Source organism: Elephas maximus, chromosome Y (genome assembly GCF_024166365.1).
Source record: "Elephas maximus indicus isolate mEleMax1 chromosome Y, mEleMax1 primary haplotype, whole genome shotgun sequence".
NCBI classification, from domain to species: Eukaryota; Metazoa; Chordata; class Mammalia; order Proboscidea; family Elephantidae; genus Elephas; species Elephas maximus.
This window is the reverse complement of record NC_064847.1, coordinates 11,837,887-11,859,414: the sequence shown is the minus strand read 5'-3', so window position 1 is coordinate 11,859,414 and position 21,528 is coordinate 11,837,887. Positions and strand designations below refer to the sequence as shown.

Here is a 21,528-nt window from a genome sequence, read left to right as displayed (position 1 = left end):
GCTTCCTGGCCGACTGATCCATATTTATGCCTATTCCAAGAAAGGTGATCCAACCGAATGTGGAAATTATAGAACAATATCGCTAATATCACACGCAAGCAAAATTTTGCTGAAGATCATTCAAAAATGGCTGCAGCAGTATATTGACAGGGAACCACCAGAAATTCAGGCTGGTTTCAGAAGAGGACGTGGAACCAGGGATATCATTGCTGATGTCAGATGGATACTGGCTGAATGCAGAGAATACCAGAAGGATGTTTACCTGTGTTTTATTGACTATGCAAAGGCATTCCACTGTGTGGATCATAACAAACTATGGATAACACTGTGATGAATGGGAATTCCAGAACACTTAACTGAGCTCCTGAGGAACCTTTACATGGATCAAGAGGCAGTTGTTCGTACAGAACAAAGGGATACTGATTGGTTTAAAGTCAGGAAAGTTTTGCATCAGGGTTGTATTCTATCACCATACCAATTTAATCTGTATGCTGAACAAATAAAACAAGAAGCTGGACTATATGAAGAAGAATGGTGCATCAGGATTGGAGGAAGACTCATTAACAACCTGCATTATGCAGATGACGCAACCTTGCTTGCTGAAAATGAAGAGGACTTGAAGCATTTACTAACGAAGACCAAAGATCACAACCTTCATTATGGATTACACCTCAACATAAAGAAAACAAAAATCCTTGCAACTGGACCAATGAGCAACATCATGATAAACAGAGAAAAGATTGAAGTTGTCAAGGACTTCATTTTACTTGGATCCACAATCAACACCCATGGAAGCAGTAGTCAAGAAATAAAAAGACCCATTGCATTGGGTAAATCTGCTGCAAAGGACCTCTTTAAAGTGTTGAAGAGCAAAGATGTCACCCTGAAGACTAAGGTGCACCTGACCGAAGCCATGGTATTTTCAATCACAATCATATGCATGTGAAGCCTGGAGAATGAATAAGGAAGACCGAAGAAGAGTTGACACCTTTGAATTGTGGTGTTGGCAAAGAATATTGAATATACCACTGACTGCTGAAAGAACGAACAAATCTGTCTTGGAAGAAGTGCGGGCAGAACGCTCCTTAGAGGCAAGGATGGCGAGACCGCGTCTTACATACTTTGGACATGTTGTCAGGAGGGATCAGTTCCTGGAGAAGGACATCATGCTTGGCAGAGTACAGGGTCAGTGGAAAAGAGGAAGACCCTCGACAAGGTGGATTGACACAGTGGCTGCAATAATGGGCTCAAGCAGAACAATGATTGTAAGGATGGCACAGGACAGGGCAGTGTTTCGTTCTGTTGTGCATAGAGTCGCTATGAGCCGGAACCGACTCGATGGCACCTGACAACAACAACAACAAGACCAACAATTAATGCCCATGGAACTGACAGTCAAGAAATCAAGTGAGGAGGTGGGGCCAAGATGATAGAGTAATCAGACGCTTCACGTGGTCCCTCCTACAACAAAAACAAACAAAAAAAGTGAATCAATTATATGTGACAATCTAGGAGTCCTGAATATGAAAGGCAAAGTTCAGGAATAGGACTGCACAGCAGGGGAAGAAGAGACAATTCAGACACAGCAAGGAGTTGCCAGACTGACCTGGTGAGACCCAGCGCCATGCAGGTTGGGTTGGTGCTGCATACAGAACCAGCACCATGTATGCTGCATACATGGTGAAGCGAGCAGTGGAACTTAGGACACATTTTCCACACTGGGAAAGACTGAGCAGCTGAGAGTCTGCTCAACACTCCAGAAACAGCAAGGATGGCGCTCAGCTGGCAAAAGATAACTACATGTGTCTAACCTATTGCACAGTGTGAAAAAAAACCCCACTGGGAAAAACCTTTCTCCCGTTTACCTGCCCCCTCCCTGCACTGCACTGGGTCCAGACTGGCTTCAGCAATTGCCATGTCCCCTGGGCCATAAGTAGGAACCATCGCACATTCCAAGCCATTCTCCTGGCTTTGGAGAGGGAACAAATTAAAAAACAGAAAAAATTATTTGTCAGCTCTCCAAAGCCAGAGACTCAGAAAAGGCACAGCCCCTTTGCCTAAGAACAGGCATAAGTGGTCCACAGATTTTGAACGCCTTTCACCCTTGCATAGACCTGCGTGAGCCCATTTCAACAGCATAGGCCCTCATGAACACACAACAGGGTACATACCTGAAACCTATTTTTGACTATATCTGTTATAAAAGGGAGTGGCAGATTCGTGACATTTGACACTGCCCTCTCGTTAAGCAGGCTCCTCACCTACCCACATCAGCACTGGAGGACTGGTGGCTCTACCCATGCCACCTAGCCACCCAAGACAGCGTCTAAGAATAAGTTGTGCCTCCCAACACTTATAGTGAACAGCACTGGATGCCCATACTTGGGTTGCAAAATGCACCCACTGACAAGCTCTAGGGAACAAGGATGCCCTTTCGTCCCAGATACTCAGGGGCAGCCATTCCCTGCATTGCTCAGATCATGATCCCCTACTGCAGCTAGATACCTATGTCTGTTCCAATCACTCTTGCCTGTCTAGGACTGTAGGTGAGAGCCTTCACCAGACACTCAGTGACTGAATACCTGCACACTGGAGCTGAGTCAATACAAGAAAAGTAAACAGGCTCCTGGGCTCACATACTTAGTACCAGTTCTAACCACCTGGTGACAGGACATGAGAGCTTCAAAGGCACCAATAATCAAACCAGCTGACATGACCAACTTATTTAGGCAGATGAAAACAAAACAAAACAAGAAGCTAGGACAAAGTAAACAAACATAAAATAAATAAATGTAATAACTTATTGATGGCTCAGAGGCAAAAGTCAGTATCAAATCACATGAAGAGGTAGGCCATGATGGCTTCAGGAAGTGCCCAAAACAAAGAATAAAGAAACCTGCCAAAGGAAGATAATTTTTTGGAAATACTGGAGGTAGAATTCAAAAGATTAATATACAGAGCTCTTGAAGAGATCAGGCAAAACACAGAACAAGCCAAGGAACACACAGATTAAGCAATAGAGGAACCTAATAAGCTTATACAAGACCATAATAACAAATTTAACTGACGGCAAAAATCAACAGACAGAAAACAGAAACCCAAAAGATTAATAATAAAATTTCCGAGTTAAACAACTCAATAGAAAGTCATAGGAGCAGAACTGAGGCAAAGGAAGTCAGAATAAGTGAGACTGAAGATAAAGCAATGGACACTAACTTATTTGAGACAAAATCAGATAAAAGATTTAACAAAAAAATGAAGAAACTCTAAGAATTCTGTTGGATTCTACCAAAAAGAATAACCTAAGAGTGACTGCAGTACCAGAACAGGGGGAGATAACAGAAATACAGAGAGAATTGTTGAAGACAGGTTGGCATAAAACTTACCTGACATCGTGAAAGATGAGAAGATATCCATCCAAGAAGCTTATTGAACACTACACAAGGTAGAACACAAACGAAAGTCACCAAGATATATTATAATCAAATTTGCCAAAAACCAAACATAAGGAGAGAATTTTAAGAGTGGCTAGGGATAAACAAAATCATATACAAAGATGAGTCAATAAGACTAAGCTCTGACTACTTAGCAAAAACCATGCAGGCAAGAAGACAGTGAGATGACATATACAAATAGCTAAAGGAAAAAAAAAAAATGCAGCAAAGAACTACATAGCCAGCAAAACTGTCTCTCAAATACAATGACAAAATTAGGGCATTTCCATACAAACAGAAGTTTAGGGAATTTGCAAAAACCAAACCAAAATTACGAGAAATACTAAATGGAGTTCTCTGATTATAAAATCAATAACAACCCAAGACTAGAACACAGGACAGGACAACCAGACAGCAACCCAGAGAGGGAAGTCACAAAAATAAATTGAAGCTAAAACATGGAAAATAGGGAAACAGGGAAGTCAATATGTAAAAGATGACAACATTAAAACAAAAACAGAGGGACTAAAAAATGTAGTCACAGATCTTTCATATGGAGAAGAAGTCAAGGAGACACAAAGAAATAGAAGTTTGGTTTTAATTTAGAAAAATAGGGTAAATATTAAGATAACTACAAAGGAAACTAAAAATCCTACACATCAAAAAACAAGAAAAACATAAAGGCTCAGCAAATACACAAGCAACATCAATGAAAAAGAGAAAAATATATACAGAAAAACTACTCAGCACATAAAATTAAGCGGGACAAAGAAACTGTCAACAGAAAAAAAAAGCCATCAAAATGACAGCATTAAACTCAGATCTATCAATAATTACACCAAGTGTAAATTGACTAAAGGCACCAATAAAGAGATAGACAGTGGCACAATGAATAAAAAAGAAAAAAAAAAAGGTCCATCTACATGCTGCCTACAAGAGACACATCTTAGACTTAAAGACACAAACTCAAACTCAAAGGATAGAAAAAATATATCAAGCAAACAACAATCAAAAAGGAGGAGGAGTGGCAATACTAATTTGACAAAACAGGCTTTTAAGTAAAACCTACCACAAAGGATAAGGAAGGACACGATATAATGACTAAAGGGTAAATACACCAGGAGGACATAACCATAATAAATATTTATGCGCCCAACAACAGGGCTTCAAAATACATACAGCAAATTCTAACAGCACTGAAAAGAGATAGCTCCACAATAATCGTTGGAGACTTCAACACACCACTTTTGATGAAGGACAGAACACCCAGAAAGAAGCTCAACAAAGACACAGAAGATCTCAATGTCACAATGAACCAACTTGACCTCATAGACATATACAGAATACACCACCCAACAGCAGCCAAGAATACTTTCTTTTCCAACACACATGGATCATTCTCTAGAATAGACCACATCTTAGACCACAAAGCAAGCCTTAACATAATTGAAAGCAATTAGATATTCTTAAACATCCTTTCTGCACCTAAAGCCATAAAAGTTGAAAATAATAGAAACAGCATGTAAAAAAAACACGAAATACAAGAAAACTGAACAAAAACTTGCTCAAAAACTACGGGTTATAGAAGAAATTAAGGATGGAATAAAAAAATTCGCAGAACCAAATGAGAATGAAAACACATCCTACCAGAATCTTTGGGACAGAGCAAAGGCAGTGCTCAGAGGTCAGTTTATACCACTAAATGCACACATACAAAAAGAAAAGGCCAAAATCAAAACATTGACCCTATAATTCAAACAAAAAGAAAGAGAGCAGCAAAAGAAGCCCTCGGGCACCAGAAAAAAGCGAATAATAAAAGTAAGAACAGAAGGAAATGACATAGCAAATAGAAAAACAACTGAAAGAGTTAACAAGACCAAAAGCTGATTCTTTTGGAAAGATCAACAAAATCAATAAATCACTGGTCAACTGACAAAAGAAAAGCAGGAGAGGAAGCAAATAACCTGAATAAGAAATGAGGTGGGCAATATCACAACAGACCTAACTGAAATTAATAGAATCCTAACAAAATACTATGAAAAATTATACTCCAACAAATTTGAAAACCTAGAGGAAACCAGACAAGAATGCCCTTTATCACCACTCTTACTCAACATTGTGCCAGGTGTCCTAGCCAGAGGAATTAGGCTAGATAAAGAAATAAAGGGCCTACAGATTATGGAAGAAGTAAAATTATCTCTTTTTGTAAGTGACACTATCTTATACACAGAAAGCCCTAAAGAATCCACAAAAAAACTACCTGAACTAATAGTTGAGCCGAGTATCAGGATACAAGATAAACATACAAAAATCAGCTGGAGTCCTCTATAAGAACAAAGAGAATGTTGAAGAGGAAATCATCAAATCAATACTGTTTACAGGAGCCCCCAAGAAGATAACATACTTAGGAATATATCTAACCAGAGACATAAAAGACCTAAAGAAAACTAGAAGACACTACTGCAAGAAACCAAAAGAGACGTACATAAGTGGAAAATATACCTTACTCATGTACAGGAAGACTCAACATTGTGAAAATGTCTATTCTACCCCAAAACAATCTACCGATACAACGCTATCCCAATCCAAATTCCAATGGCATTTTTTAATGAGATGGAGAAACAAACCACCAACTTCATATGGAAAGGAAATGGGCCCTGGATAAGTATAGCATTACTGAAAAAGAAGAACAAGGATCATCTTCAGTGACAGAAAGAACAACACACAATACAGGGGAGGTCAGCATAACTGAACTAAACCAAAAGCTAAGAGGTTTCCTGAATACAACCAAACACTATAAGGGACAGAGTAGCAGGGGCAGAGGTCTGGGGACCATCATTTCAGGCAACACCTAGGTCAATTGATATAACAAATTTTGTTAAGAAAGTGTTCTGCATCCCACTTTGGTGAGTGGCATCTGGGGTCTTAAACACTAGTAAGTGGCCATTTAAGATACATCAATTGGTCTCAACCCACCTGGTACAAAGAAGAATGAAGAACACAAAGACCCAAGGAAAATATTAGCCCAAGAAACAAAAAGGGCCACATAAACCAGGTACTGTATCACTCTGAGACCAGAAGAACTAGGTGGTGCTTGGCTATCACCAATGACTGCCCTGACAAGGAACACAGCAGACAGCCCACGAAGAGCAGGAAAAAAGTGGGATGCAGAACTCAAATTCTAGTAAGAAAACCAAGCTTAATGGTCTGGCTGAGACTGGATAAACCCCAGAAGACATTGCCCCCTCACTCTCTGTTAACCCAGACCTAAAGCCATTCCTGAAGCCAACTCTTCAGACAAAGATTAGACTGGACTATAAGACATTAAGTAACGCTAGTAAAAAGTGTGCTTCTTAGTTCAAATAGATGTTGTTGTTCTTGTTAGGTGCTGTCGAGTCCATTCCGGCTCATAGTGACCCTATCCACAACAGAACGAAACACTGCCTGGTCCTACACCATCCTTAAAATCCTTGTTCTGCTTGAGCCTGTTGTTGCAGCCACTGTGTCAATCCACCTCGTTGAGGGTCTTCCTCTTTTCTGCTGACCCTGTACTCTGCCAAGCATGATGTCCTTCTCCAGAGACTGATCCCTCCTGACAATATGTCCAAAGTATGTAAGATGCAGTCTCGCCATCCTTGCTTCTAAGGAGCATTCTGGTTGTACTTCTTCCAAGACAGATTTATTCATTCCTCTAGCAGTCCATAGTATATTCAATATTCTTCGTCAACACCACAGTTCAAAGGCATCAGTTCTTCTTCAGCCTTTCTTATTCGTTGTCCAGCTTTCACATGCATAGGATGCGATTGAAAATACCATGACTTGGGTCAGGCGCACCTTAGTTTTCAAGGTGACATCTTTGCTCTTCAACACTTTAAAGTGGTCCTTTGCAGATTTACCCAATGTAATGCGTCTTTTGATTTCTTGACTGCTGCTTCCACGGCTGTAAATTGTGGATACAAGTAAAATGAAATCCTTGACAACTTCAATCTTTTCTCTGTTTATCATGATGTTGCTCATTGGTCCAGTTGTTAAAATTTTTTTTCTTTATATTGATGTCCAATCCATACTGAGGGCTGTGATCTTTGATCCTCATTAGTAAGTGCTTCAAGTCCTCTTCGTTTTCAGCAAGCAAGGTTGTGTCATCTGCATAACCCACATTGTTAATGAGTCTTCCTCCAATCCTGATGCCCTGTTCTTCTTCATATAGTCCAGCTTCTTTGATTATTTGCTCAGCATACAGATTGAATAGGTATGGTGAAAGAATACAACCCTGGCACACACATTTCCTGACTTTAAAGCAATCAGCATCCCCTTGTTCTGTCCGAAAAACTGCCTCTTGATTTATGTAAAGGTACCTCAAGAGCACAATTCAGCGTTCTGGAATTCCCATTCTTTGTTATGTTATCCATAATTTTTTACAATACGCACAGTCGAATGCCTTTGCATAGTCAATAAAACACAGGTAAACATCCTTCTGGTATTCTCTGCTTTCAGCCAGGATCCATCTGACATCAGCAATGATGTCCCTGGTTCCATGTCCTCTTCTGAAACCAGCCTGAATTTCTGGGATTTTTCTGTCGATATAGTGCTTCAGCCATTTTTGAATGATCTTCAGCAAAATTTTGCTTGTGTCTGATATTAATGATATTGTTCTATAATTTTCACATTCAGTTAATCACCTTTCTCGGGAATAGACATAAATATGGATCTCTTCCAGTCAGTTGGCCAGGAAGCTGTCTTCCATATTTCTTGGCACAGACAAGTGAGCACCTCCAGCACTGCACCCGTTTGTTGAAACATCTCAATTGACACTGCGTCAATTCCTGAAGTCTTGTTTTTCGCCAATGCCTTCAGAGCAGTTTAGACTTCTTCCTTCAGTATCATCGTTTCCTGCTCATATGCTACCTCTTGAAATGGTTGAACATCAACTAATTCTTTTTAGATAATGACTGGATGCATTCCTTCCATCTTCTTTTGATGCTTCCTGCGTCATTTAATACTTTCCCCATAGAATCCTTCACTTTTGCAACTCGAGGCTTGAATTTTTTCTTCAGTTGTTTCAGCTTGAGAAACACCAAGCGTGTTATTCCCTTTTGGTTTTCCATCTCCAGCTCTTTCCACATGTCATTATAATACTTTACTTTGTCTCCTCAAGACGCCCTTTGAAATCTTCTGTTCAGTTCTTTTACTTCATCAATTCTTCCTTTTGTTTAGCTGCTCGACACTCAAGAGCAAGTTTCAGAGTCTCTTCTGATATCATTCTTCATCTTTGCCTTCTTTCCTGTCTTTTCAATGACCTTTTGCTCTCTTCATGGATGATGTCCTTGATGTCATTCCACAACTCTTCCGGTCTTCAGTCACCAGTGTTCAATGCATCAAATCTATTCTTCAGATGGCCTCTACATTCAGGTGGGATATAATCAAGGTCATATTTTGGCTCTTGTGGACTTGCTCCAATTTTCTTGAATTTCATCTTGAACTTGCATACGAGCAATTGATGGTCTGTTCCACAGTCAGGCCCGGCCTCATCCTGACTGATGATAATGAGCTTTCCACCGTCTCTTTCCACAGACGTAGTCAATTTGATTTCTGTGTGTTCCACCTGGTGAGGTCCATGTGCCTGTTAGTTTGCCGTACTGTGGGGGCTAGCATATTGCTGTGATGCTGGAAGCTATGCCACCAGTATTCCGATACCAGCTGGGTCAGCCATGGAGGACAGGTTTCCTCTGAGCTTCCAGGCTAAGACAGACTAGGAAGAAGGACCGAGCAGTCTACTTCTGAAAAGTATTAGCCAGTGAAAACCTTACGAATAGGAGCGGAACACTGTCTGATATAGTGCTGGAAGATGAGCCCCCCAGGTTGGAAGGCACTTAAGACGACTGGGGAAGAGCTGCCTCCTGAAAGTTGAGTTGACCTTAATGACGTGGATGGAGTAAAGCTTTTGGGACCTTTATTTGCTGATGTGGCATGACTCAAAATGAGAAGAAACAACTGCAAACATCCATTAATTATCGGAACCTGGAATGTATCATGTATGAATCTAGGAAAATTAGAAATCGTCACAAATGAAATCAAATGCATAAACATCTATATCCTAGGCATTAGTGAGCTGAAATGGACTGGTATTGGCCATTTTTAATTGGACAATCATGTAGTCTACTATGCTGGGAGTGACATTTTGAAGAGGAATGGTGTTGCATTCATTGTAAAAAAGAATGTTTCAAGATCTATCCTGAAGTACAATGCTGTCAGTGATAGGAAAATATGAATATGCCTACGAGGAAGACCAGCTAATACGACTGTTATTCAAATATATGCACCAACCACTAGGGCCAAAGATGAAGAAACAGAAGATTTTTATCAGCTGCTGTAGCCTGAAATTGATTGAACATGCAATCAAGATGCATTGATAATTACTGGTGATTTTAATGTGAAAGTTGGAAACAAAGAAGAAGGACCAGTCATTGGAAAATATGGCCTTGGTGATAGAAAGAATGCTGGAGATCGAATGATAGAATTTTGCAAGACCAACAACTTCTTCATTGCAAATACTTTCTTTCACCAACATAAACAGCGACTACACACATGGACCTTGCTGGATGGAACACATAGTTCAAATAGATACGTGAGACTAAATGGGCAGCTCCTGTCCAGACACAAGATGAGAAGGCAGAAACAGACAGGAGCTTACTGAATGGACACAGGAAATCCAGGGTAGATAGGAGGAGTGTGCTGATATATTACAGGGATAGCACCTAGGATCACATAACAATGTGTGCATAAATTTTTGTGTGAGAAACTAACTTGAGCTGTAAACTTAGAGTACAATTAAAAAAAAAAAAGGAAGAAGTCAAATGATGTATTGCATTGGGCAAATATAATGGAAAAGACCTCTTTAAACTTCAAAATCAATGTCACTTTGAGGATTAAGGCACACCTCACTCAAAGCCATTGTCTTTTCAATTGCCTTATATGCATACAAAAGCTGACCAGTGAAAAAAGCAGAAAGAAAAATTGCATGAGAATGTAGTGTTGGTGAAGAATACTGAATATACCATGGGCTGCCAGAGGAACAAATAAAACTTAGAAGAAATACAACCAGAATACTCCTCAGAAATGAAAATGGCAAAACCTCTTGCTCATTTTGGACACATATCAGGAAAGGCCAATCACTAGAAAAGATCATGTTTGACAAAGCAGAGGGTAAGCAAAAATGAGAAAAGTCATTGATGATTCACAAAATAGCCTTTTCAATGAGCTCAAGCATATAAAAAATCATGCAGATGGTGCAGCACCAGGTAAGATTTCATTATGTTACACATTAGGTTACCATGAGTTAGAGCCATCTATGGCAACTAACAATAACTACAACAACATCAGAGTACCAAACCATATCAAGCAGACACCAACAGAATTGAGGGCAGAAGAGAAAACTCCAAAGTGAAAGCTTGAGACTTCACCACACCACTTTCAATAATGAACAGAATATCTAAAAAAAAAAAAAAAAATCAGTAAGAGAGGACCTGAACAACGCTGTAAACAAGCTAGACCTAACAGATATAACAGTACAACATACATTCTTCTGCACTGCACATGAATTACATTAGATCACAAAGCAAATTTTAATAAACTTAAAAAGACTAAAATCATACAAAGCATATGCCTGAATAACATGAAGTAAATTAGAAGTATATTACAAAAGGAAAGCTGAAAAATACACAAACATATTAACATAAATATTATACTATTAAACAGCTAATGAGTCAAAGAAGAAATTGAGAGGGAAATTGATAAGTACTTAGAGTCAAATAAGATTGAAAGTGAAGCCACAGTCCAGGCTTCCCACACTCTGCCGCAGTTTCTAACCGGGCCTTGGTCCAACCGTTCCACACAGGTCCTACCCACTGTTTGAATTTGGCGCCAAAATTCTAAGCATGCACAACCTGGGATCTTGGTGCATGTCCAGGATCTGAGGAGCTCTGATCCCAAACTTGACACCAGACCTGAACTTTGCTGGAGAGGAAGATGTACTCCAGCACACTGCTGTGTATGAGCCAGTTTGCAAATAACTCAGCACCTGGATCTCCAAATATGGAAATGGGACAGACCAGGGTGTTGGATTTGGGGTGCTAATCCCATCCCTTGGGGACTGGAGGGCATAAAAACTCTAAGCTCCCCGCTCCCCTGGGGCTGGGAGCCCTTGGTCTTTCGGCTGCTAGGCACCATGTCGCTCTTTGTGCAAACAACAAATTTCCACTTTCTGTTTCCCTTGCAACTGGTGGTGTGGCATCTATCTTATTTGAATTGGGTAACAGGACAGGGCAAGAACCCTTGTTCAGTTACAGGTTTTGGCGACTCTGCTGGAAACTGTGGACTCCAAAACCTGGGCGGGAATATCCGGACCCCCACAACCCCTTAAGGTGTGCACCAACTCTGTTTGGCCAGTAAGGAGTTTTGGGTGGCCACCATGATCTCCACCCCTGGACAAGGTCTGCTGGGTCCCCACCTCAGCTCCAAAACAGAAACTGGAAACTGGATGGGAAGAGCCTCTGAACTGAGGTAAGCATGCAGGACCAGGGTGTTCTGCTGGTCAAGGGCAGTTACAGTCTCCCTGGGGAGCTAGGCAAAGTAGAGGGTGGCAACAGCACAATCCTAAGACCAGACCCCACAAGTAGGGATCCCATTACAAAATGAGGGAAGTGGGTCACGGCCCCTGGGACCCATCCTCTGCCTAGTTCGGGGTTGCTCACCCCATTCGTGACCAAGGTTGCCCTGCCATCAGTGATGGTCAGGGAGGTTGAAGCAGGGCAAAGACATCTCCAGGCCCGAGCCATACAGAGGGATTGAAGCCCTGCTAAGAATGTCCTACTAATTCCAGAGGTTGCCCCACCATCTGCGATGATCTTTGTCCATCTGTGGTCAACCTATTAGTGTATTGAGGGTATTTGAGTCCCTCAGAGGTCACCCTGCCATCTGGACAATCTTTCTTTAGGAATGCTCTTCGCTCTCTTTCCCTTTTTTTCTATCCCTGATCTCCAACAGCAAAAAGCAAGTAATTTAGTTTATGGTCATTGACTTTTAGTTAAGTCATGATTTTGGTATTGCTCAGGGTCCTGGTTTTGGTGCAGGTGACGTCCTTTTTGCATTGGTATTCTTTGTCTGTCTGGTGGGTGTTCCCCTAGGTTGGGTGGCATCCTTCTGTCTGAATACGTTTAGAACCAGTGTTCTTTCTTTGACTGTCTACGTGTCTTAATATGCATGCATAGGTAGAAGAACAGGGATAATCCTAAAAGCATTCCAAAGCATTCGCCCTTAAGGTGTACTTCAGAGAACTGGGATAAATTTGGTTGTGATCATGGAAGCAAAAGAAAGTTCATGGTGCTGCCACAGGGTTAGTGATGAACAGCAGCATGTGTGGCTTGCCTCTCAAACCAGTGCTGGGGATGGGGAGGGGTGGAGAATTAACCATAAAGGGCAGTTCAAATGTTCTGGAAATTTTCTCTTGCCATGGCTCCATAGATTTATCCCTATTGAGGAATAAATGTGGCCCTGGGTGCTGAAAAGCCAGAACAGAGCCAACTGGTCAGGCTAGTCCCTGGTGAGTATCCCCTCCACTAGCCAACTCCAGCAGCAAATAGGGGCCAGGTTCCCTTTAGCACAGCAGACCTGATTAACTGGAAGAATAATACCTCAGGATACCAAGAGAAACCAAGGCAACTGTATGAACGATTTACTGCCATCTTTAACTCTTTTGACCCCACCTGGGCAGATTGTCAATCTCTCTTAAGCATCTTTGTTCCCCAGAAGAGAAAAGGATGGTCCTAGGCAAGGCCCGAGAGGAAGCCCAGAGGTGACATGATGCACAACCGGCCAGAGATGCAGTCGATGACATCTTCCCCCTCAAGAACCCTGCTGGGACCACAATCTCACAGTGGAGTACGGTAAGCTTATCTGATATCGGGAATGTCTTGTAGTAGGCCTTAGATGTGGAGCGCCTAAGCTTTTAGACTGCAACAATGTATATGAAATTAACCAGTGTAAAGATAAGGATCTTGCAGCCTTCCTCAAAAGAGTTTATAGAGCCTTTAGACAATATACTGATCGGGATCCAGAGACCTCACCAAATGCTTGCATAGTCAATAGTATTTTTACAAGACAGTATGCGCCGGAGATTGGGAACAAACTTTGCACAATAGAGGGGGGCGGAACTACAAGTGTCTGACGCGTAGTTAAGTTGGCATTCAAGATCTATAACAACAGGGAAGATAATGGCAGGAAGTGCTGGGTTGGCTTACTGACAACAGGAATAAGACTACAGAAATGATATAGGCCCCCTCGGAGGAGAAGACCTTCAGATTCTCGCAAGGTCCAGCCCCAAACCCACTGAGAGAGAACCAGTGTGCATTTTGTGAGCAGGAGGGCCACCGCCACAGACAGTATCCTGAGAGAGAGCAAGTACCAAGTAGCTCAACAGCAGATGTCTCTGGTTGATAATCCCAGTGCACCGGTGCAATCTGTTGCCACTTCAGATCCAACCACCCTTTTCCCCACTCCATCCCTGGGAGATTCCATTCACCATGACCATATTCGGATGGGGGGCCTGGTCCATGCCAGCTGTCCAGACCCACAATATCAAGCTCTAGCAGATGCCGGCTTAAAGATCTTCATAGGTGGGAGTAGCTTCACTGAGGGTGGCCAGCAGAGAACAGGCTACACAGTTGCCAGCCACGCCAAGGTTCTTGAGGCAAACACTCTCACAAACAGACCTCAGGCCAAAAAGCCAAGCTGGTTGCAATGACCCAGACCTTGTGGTTGGCCAAGTCAAAGAGAGTGACCATTTATATATGTTCAGAGTCCATGTTGTCAGTTTTGCATATATACAGGACTTTGTGGAAGCAAAGAGAACTTTTAAATTGGGCAGTAAAGAAATCCAACATGGCCAACAGATTTTACAACTCCTTGAGGCAGTATCACTCCCTACAGCTCTGGCTGTGGTACATTGCAAATGACATCGAGAGGAGGACACAGTGGTGGCCCAAGGTCACCAAGTGGCCAACTTAGAGGCCAGGTGGGCAGCAAGAACTGCAACCTCTGTAGTAGTGACAGATTCCAGCTTGCCACAAGCTACAGAAGACCTTTGTATGGCTCATTCATTACAGTTGCAAAATAGGGGCTGGGCAGGGAAGAAACAACTGATGAAGCTTAGAAGAGTAAAAGAGTAGAAAGTAAGAAGAATGAAGAGAAAACAGGAAGGGAGAAAAAGAAAAAAAGTAGAATAGTGAGAGAAAGGAAGAAAGAATAAGGAAGTGAAAGAAAGGTGAGAAGGAAGTAAGAAGGTTAGAAGAAAGGGAAGGATGGCTCCAGATTGGACAGTCCTGGATTTCCAGGAAAAACCTAAATGTAAATACACTGATTTATTCTGCTACTGGATCAGATTTTAGAGTCTTGCGAGCAGCTGGCTCTGCACCACCTGTCACTCTGTATGGTTGCTCTCAATATTAAAGATAACTATTTGGAAAAAGAAAAAAAAAAAGGCAAACAAGATCTTCTTGGCAGTCTAAGAGCGGACGAAGCACCTGAAATATGTTTCGGAAGAAGATTGCAGGGAAAAGGTAAACTGGACTGTTGAAGCCCACTGGGCCAAACTTTGCAAGAAGACCTAATTAACATAGGTTAAGATCCTTCCCTTGGCTCTTTTCAGGACTAGGTTTCTACCTCAAACAAAACTGAAGAGGTGCTTGACTCTTTTTACAGGTACACAACGTGAGCGATTCTTCTACAACCTTAGATTTCTGTCCGTGTCAACCTCCCGGCACTGCAATCAAGATCGTCAAAAACAGAGCATGGATCCACCACTCTCGCTGAGCCAGCTACTACTCACCATACCGACCAACAAGCCCTGCAGAACAGTAAGAATTGGCAAGACAGTAATAATTGAGAAACTCAGGCTTCAGAGGATTGAAAGTCATTGTGCAGGTTGATTTAATCTTATGGATAGTTGTCTCCTGGTTCTGTAAGACCTGATCCTTGTTTCCCATGGAGCTTAATGACTAACCATTGACTAAGTCTATTCCTGGCTCTGTTCACATTTCTTTTGTCTCTCTGGGGGAGAGGCAGGGCCCCCAGGATAGGAGGATAATTATCTCATGAGCACTTCAAATGCTCTCCACTTAAAAGATCACTGCATCTGCTTCACACTCCCAACCATGTAGAAGCAGTCCCAGTGACTTATTTTGTGTGATGAGAACTGAGGTACTGGAGAGACTGTTACTTGTCCTAAATCACACAACTGGCTAATGTGTAGTAGAAGAAGGGTTTAAACCCAAGTATGCCTAGCTTCTGAACTGGTGCCTTTAGCTACTGTGCTAAACAGTGACACTGGATTTTGAAAAACATAGATAAGATATTGGAGACAGAACCGTCAGGCTTTGGTGGCTGATGGGACTAAAAGATGAAAGAGAAGCAGAAAAAGTGAAACTTGGATTTTTGTCACTGAGATAGGGCACTAGAAGAAGAAGCAAAAAGGGTTATGTGGCTAGAGGGTAAGAATATGAATAGCTCAGGATTAAACATTTTAATATTGAGTAGCCTTTAGAATATGTAAGAAGAGGTAAACAGAGACAGTAGAATTTTTACATCTGAAACTCAGGAAAGAGATATGTTCTACAAACGTGGATTTGTGAATAACAAACAAAATTGGTAATTACAGTAATGTAGGAGAGTTTATTCAGGGGAAGTATAGTAAGAGGGCTAAGAAAGGAACCCACACACAGCAATGTACTTACAGGATAACAGAGGAAGGTGAATTCTATATAGCTCACCCTTAAGGAGGGCAGAAAGTCCAGAAGTATGGAGCTTTTAAAGAAACCACAAGATGAGTCTGAGAAGACAATTGTATCTTGCAAAAATTTACAAGAAATGTAAGTGGCTACACAAGTTCAACCAAGGCCCATCTTCACAGGCTGTCTGGGATAATTAATGCAGCAATCCCAAGCCTAACATGGTTTCGTTCCCTTCTAGGGGACACTTGGTCATGGTCATTCTGCTATCTGTATTTGGACCTTGTATGTTTAATCTTTTAGTAAAGTTAGTGTCTTCCAGTCTTGAGAAATTCCACCTGCAGAAGACGCTGCAATGGTAACATCACCTCGTCTCTCCCAAACAGTTTCTAGCTAGAGTCCAGTTCTATGCCAGCGCCCCTAGCTAGCAGAAAGAAGCTACAGAAGATGAGACCTTAGGCCCTAAAACCCTTCTAAGATTAAAAGGTACCTGTTAGAGTTGGGATTGAAGCCACTGCCCAGGCTTCCCCCCACTCTGCTGCAGTTTTTCCCCTCCTCACAGGCCACCAAGCCACGGTTTCTAACTGCAGCTTGTCCTGACTGCACCATGCAGGCACTAACCGCTGTTTGAATTTGGAGCAAAAACTGGGATCTTGGCACACGTACAGGACCTGAGATGCCATGGCCCCAAACTCGACCCTGAGCCTGAATTTCGCTAGAGGGGAAGATGTTCTTTGGCACACAGCTGCACAAGAGCCAGTTTGCAAAGCACAAGTTCCCTTCTTGTGCAAATGACTCAGCACCTCAGTCTCCAAATATGGACATGGGAGGTGCTGGGGTGTTGGATTTTGGGGCTCCAATCCTACCCCCTGGGGACTGGAGGTCATAAAAGCTCCAAGCTCCTCTGGGGCTGACAGCGCATGGTTTTTTGGCTGCTAGACTCCACGTTACTCCTTGTTTGCACAAACAATAAATTTTCATTTTCTCCTTCCCTTGCAACTGGTGTGTTGTGTCCATCTTATATAAATTTGATAAATAAGACAGGACAAGAACCCTCATTCAGCTACAAAAGCACAACATACCAATATTTACAGGATGCAGTGAAAGTAGTGTTCAGAGGAAAATTCATAGAGGTAAATACCTCAAAAAAAAAAGGTAATCCAAAATCAATAACCTTGAGGAACTAGAAAGCAAAAAGCAAACAACTAAAGCAACCATAAAAAAAAAGATCAAGGCATATATAAATAAAATAGACACTAGAAAAACGGTATAGAGAATTCAGAAGTTGTTTTTTGAACAATATCAGCATAACTGACAAACCTGTAGTCAAAAGTGACAGAGATCAAAGAAGTATTTAAAATCAAAATGAAAGTGGGGAATAAAGTTTTCTGGTTTCAGGGTTGTATGAATGCACTTTAGTGGGCACCCGCTTGCCTGCAGCCACTCTGTTGTGATCAGGCTGGTACGAGGCAATCTTTCACTGCCCACCCATTCCCGTGAGCTTTGGGCTTGCTAGCCCCTGCCTTGGACTGAGGTAGCCTCTCCGCGTCCGTGGGCGCCCTTGCGTGGGGCCACATGGCCACCAAGGTGTGGTCCCAGCAGCTGTCAGCTTCACTGTTACCACCCACCTCTTTGGTCCAGAACAGGCCCAGCTGGGGGGAAGGTGAAGTTGAAATGCCACCTGCAAAGCTGAAAATGCCACATGAAAGTCATGGAGAGGCTGCTGCATCACAGAGGGGCTGCACCAGAGCAACAAGAGCAACAACCAGAAGCTCTGCACTCAGGCGGAAGAGCTCAGTAAAAGACTCCATCGTGAGAGAAAAGAAGATAATAAAATAGTCTGATGTAGAAGTACAGAGAACCACACTCCCTGGTCAATCTCAGATCATTAACATCAGATAATCTATAAGGATGTTAGTCTTCCAAATAAAGCAACTGAACTCTCAGTTCAATACGGCCAGGATACTGAAGCTTCTACTTTTAATTCTAAAGACCCATCACAAATAGAAAATGACACTGTGATGGTTGAGACTGTGTGTCAACTTGGCTGGGCCATGAGTCTCAGTGTTTTAGCAGTTGTACAATGTTGTGATCACTTTCCTGTTGAAATTTGATATGGGATCACCCCCATGATGGAATCTGCTGAGTGCTACCAGTGGCATGGTGCCTGTGGCCTTCATCTCTCCACCTTCTGCCACCTACTTCCTTCCTGCTTGCCTTGCAAAGGTTGTTGACTTGTTCTGGATCCAGCAGCTGTCTCTTGTCTGATGTCTGGTACTTGGGACTTGAGCTAGCAGCTTACCGGTCCATCTTGGGATTCACTGATCTTTACAGCCTGCAAGCAAGAGTCCTGCTCCCAGGTCTGCCTATCTTGGGTTCACCAGCTCCTGCAGCTAAGTGGCTCAGAAGATACCTTGCAGTCTTGCCTGCTGACCTTGGGGATTTCGTGACTGTCACAACCTCTCTCTATATATATTTATACGCATTACTGGTTTTACTTCTCGAGAAAACTCAGCCTAAGACACTTACATCGGCACTGACATAACAAAAAACGTTAAGTGTAGACAAGACCTGTTTTCCTCCAACTCACAGGAGACAGTATCTGTATTAACAACAGAAGATAATTCTTTAGAAGGTTCATCATGAGCTGAAAGTTTGAGAGCAGCAGCAGAAGCTGCTGTATCACAGACTGGATTTACTTATGACAAAAGTCGTGGCTTATATTTTGACCACAGCACTGGTTTCTACTATGATTCTGAAAATCAACTATATATATTATCCCTCCACTGGTATTTATCACAACCGTGATGTGGAAAGTATTTGATATCAATTTCATTCTCCAGTAGAGTTGTAAACTTATCAGATTTATAGTATGAAACAAAAAAAAAAAAAAAATTGAAGAAAAGGATCCAGATTTGAATTTAGAATATCAAAAAGTATCCATTACTGAACATACAAACTGTGATGAAAATTATGCAAGTGTGAAAAAGAAGGCCAAAAGAGACATTCATTACAAAAACAGTTTCCCAAATTCACTGTTTCAGTTAGTGGCAACACTTGGAATCTTCTTTTAATGAAAATACCTATAATTGACTTCATTTAGAGAAAAGAAAATCATAAAGACTGATAATGAGCCAGAAAAAGGTGAAAATACAGGCCCTCAGGCCAAGGACAGTTATGATTAAGTGAAAACTGGAAAGACTGTGTTGTGCTTTCACATTTATCATATTTTTAATGTCCCAGGCACCATACAGCAAACTACAAGGTAGAATAGAAACACTAACAATAATATTAGACCAACTGTATAGAATAACCAATGAAACCATGACCCTAAGGTCTTTGGACCATTTATTGAATGTTTGTGATAAAAGATTTATAGAAGGATTATGATCCAACAGAGGGAATGACAAAACAGTTGTAATTCTCCTGGAACCCAGATTTCCAACTTTCATGAAGGTTAGAGTAACCCTCAAAGGTCAACGCTTTTATGTGTCCTTCCTAATCTCAAACTTTGAAGAAAAAAAACACAACTGGTTCTTAAAGCCACTTCTGAGTCAAACAGTGGTCCAGATAAACTAGTAAGACCATTTGACTCTAGGCATTGTGCTTTTTCTGAAGAATTGAGTCTGTTTTGGGAAACTGACTCCAGGGATTAGACTGAGAGTTATGTTTATAGTAAAGCAGTAATAAGTTTAATTAGTCTTCAACACAGTGTCTTATGAAATACCCATCTAATGTTTGTAATCAAACTCTCACTCTCTTACTCTGCAGAAATTTATGTATCTTAAAGAAACCAGGTTCTCAGAAGAGACTGAACTCGTGGTTCATGACTCCATTTTGTCTTCTGAGACAGGGATCCATGACTGTTAACAGGTAAACTAAAGAGAGGCAGCTTGCCCTGGGGAGGAATGCCTAGCATGTTTTTAAACAAATAACTGAAGCCCTCCAACAGGAGAGGGTCATCCTGTATTATCTTGCTAATCATGAATTCTCTAATGAAATCTTATTTGTCACATGTAAATTATCACAGATGGGCTCTACCTAATTAGGCCTAGGGCTTCCCTAAGACCACAGAAATGTTCTCCTGCTGGCCTTGAAGAAGTAAACTGCCATGAATTCCATAACAAGCAAGGTAATGAATGTGGTGCATAACCATGTAAGTTTAGAAAAAGACTGAGTGTTTTATAACACTACAGCCCTGAATGACCCCTTGACTGCAGCCTGGTGAGGACTTCAGCAGAAGACCCTGCTAAGCTATGCCCAGGTTCCTTATCTACAGAAACGATGATATAATAAACATACACTGTTTAAGGCCACAGTTTGTAGAAATTTTACACAACGATAAAAAAACTAATAACATCACATATAATATAGAAATTTATAACAATTTTTTTAAATAAAAAAAAGTAAGTGAAAGGGTAAGAAGCTTTTAATTTGACTAGTTCATCATCTACTATTGGCAGTGATTTTATCACCACTGAATCATTTTTAGCTATTATTACCAACATCAGTAACCAACACTTAGTTTCAGACATGATGTTAAGTGCCTTTCATGTTTCTCTCATAATTGCCATAAGGTGGATACTATTATCTCCCTGTTAAATATGGACAGGAGAACAAGCCCAGAGAGGTTAAATAATCTGACCAAACCCAGGCAGCTAGTAAGAGGGGGATCTGGGTACATGGTACCTACTGTCAGAACCTACATTTTGAACTGCTGCACCATCTGCCTCTGATCCAAGCTGCACAGGTAGCCTGTGACTTTATGGCACCATGCCTCATGTACATTGAGTAAAACAAAATAGGCAAGTGGGATTTGACTTCCAAATAACTTCGAAATAAGATAAATCTTGTTTACATTAATATGGCTCTCTTAAAGCCAAAACCCATAGAGGGTTTTAATAATGACACTGAGTACTTAATAAGAAGGACTGAAACAGTGATGGAGTAGGCAATATTTCCCATTTAAAAGTGTTTTCTTAAGTAAATGTTAAATTAACTGTTATGAATTGCATCGTGTTCCCTAAAGTTTTATGTTGAAGTCCTAAACTCTGATGCTTGTGAATGTGATCCTGTTTAGAAACAGAGTCTTTGAAATTAACGTTAAAGTCTTTGTAGTCTGGAGGAGGGTGAGCCTTAATGCAATCTGACTCGTGTCCTTATAAAAGAGGGAAAGAGACACAGAAGGAAGACAACAAAAGCAAAAATGGAGTTGTGCAGCATCTGCAAATCAGGAATCACCTAGGGCTATCACAAGCTGGAAGAGATAAGAAAAGATCTTTCCGTTACAAGAGCATGGGTCAGCATAAACATTG

The 21,528-nt window shown here is 41.4% G+C and overlaps 1 pseudogene; it reads right to left on the bottom strand.

The window, feature by feature from the left end:
* Positions 1-21,528, bottom strand: part of LOC126069855 (CTP synthase 2-like) — a 149,021-nt pseudogene that overhangs the window by 116,719 nt on the left and 10,774 nt on the right.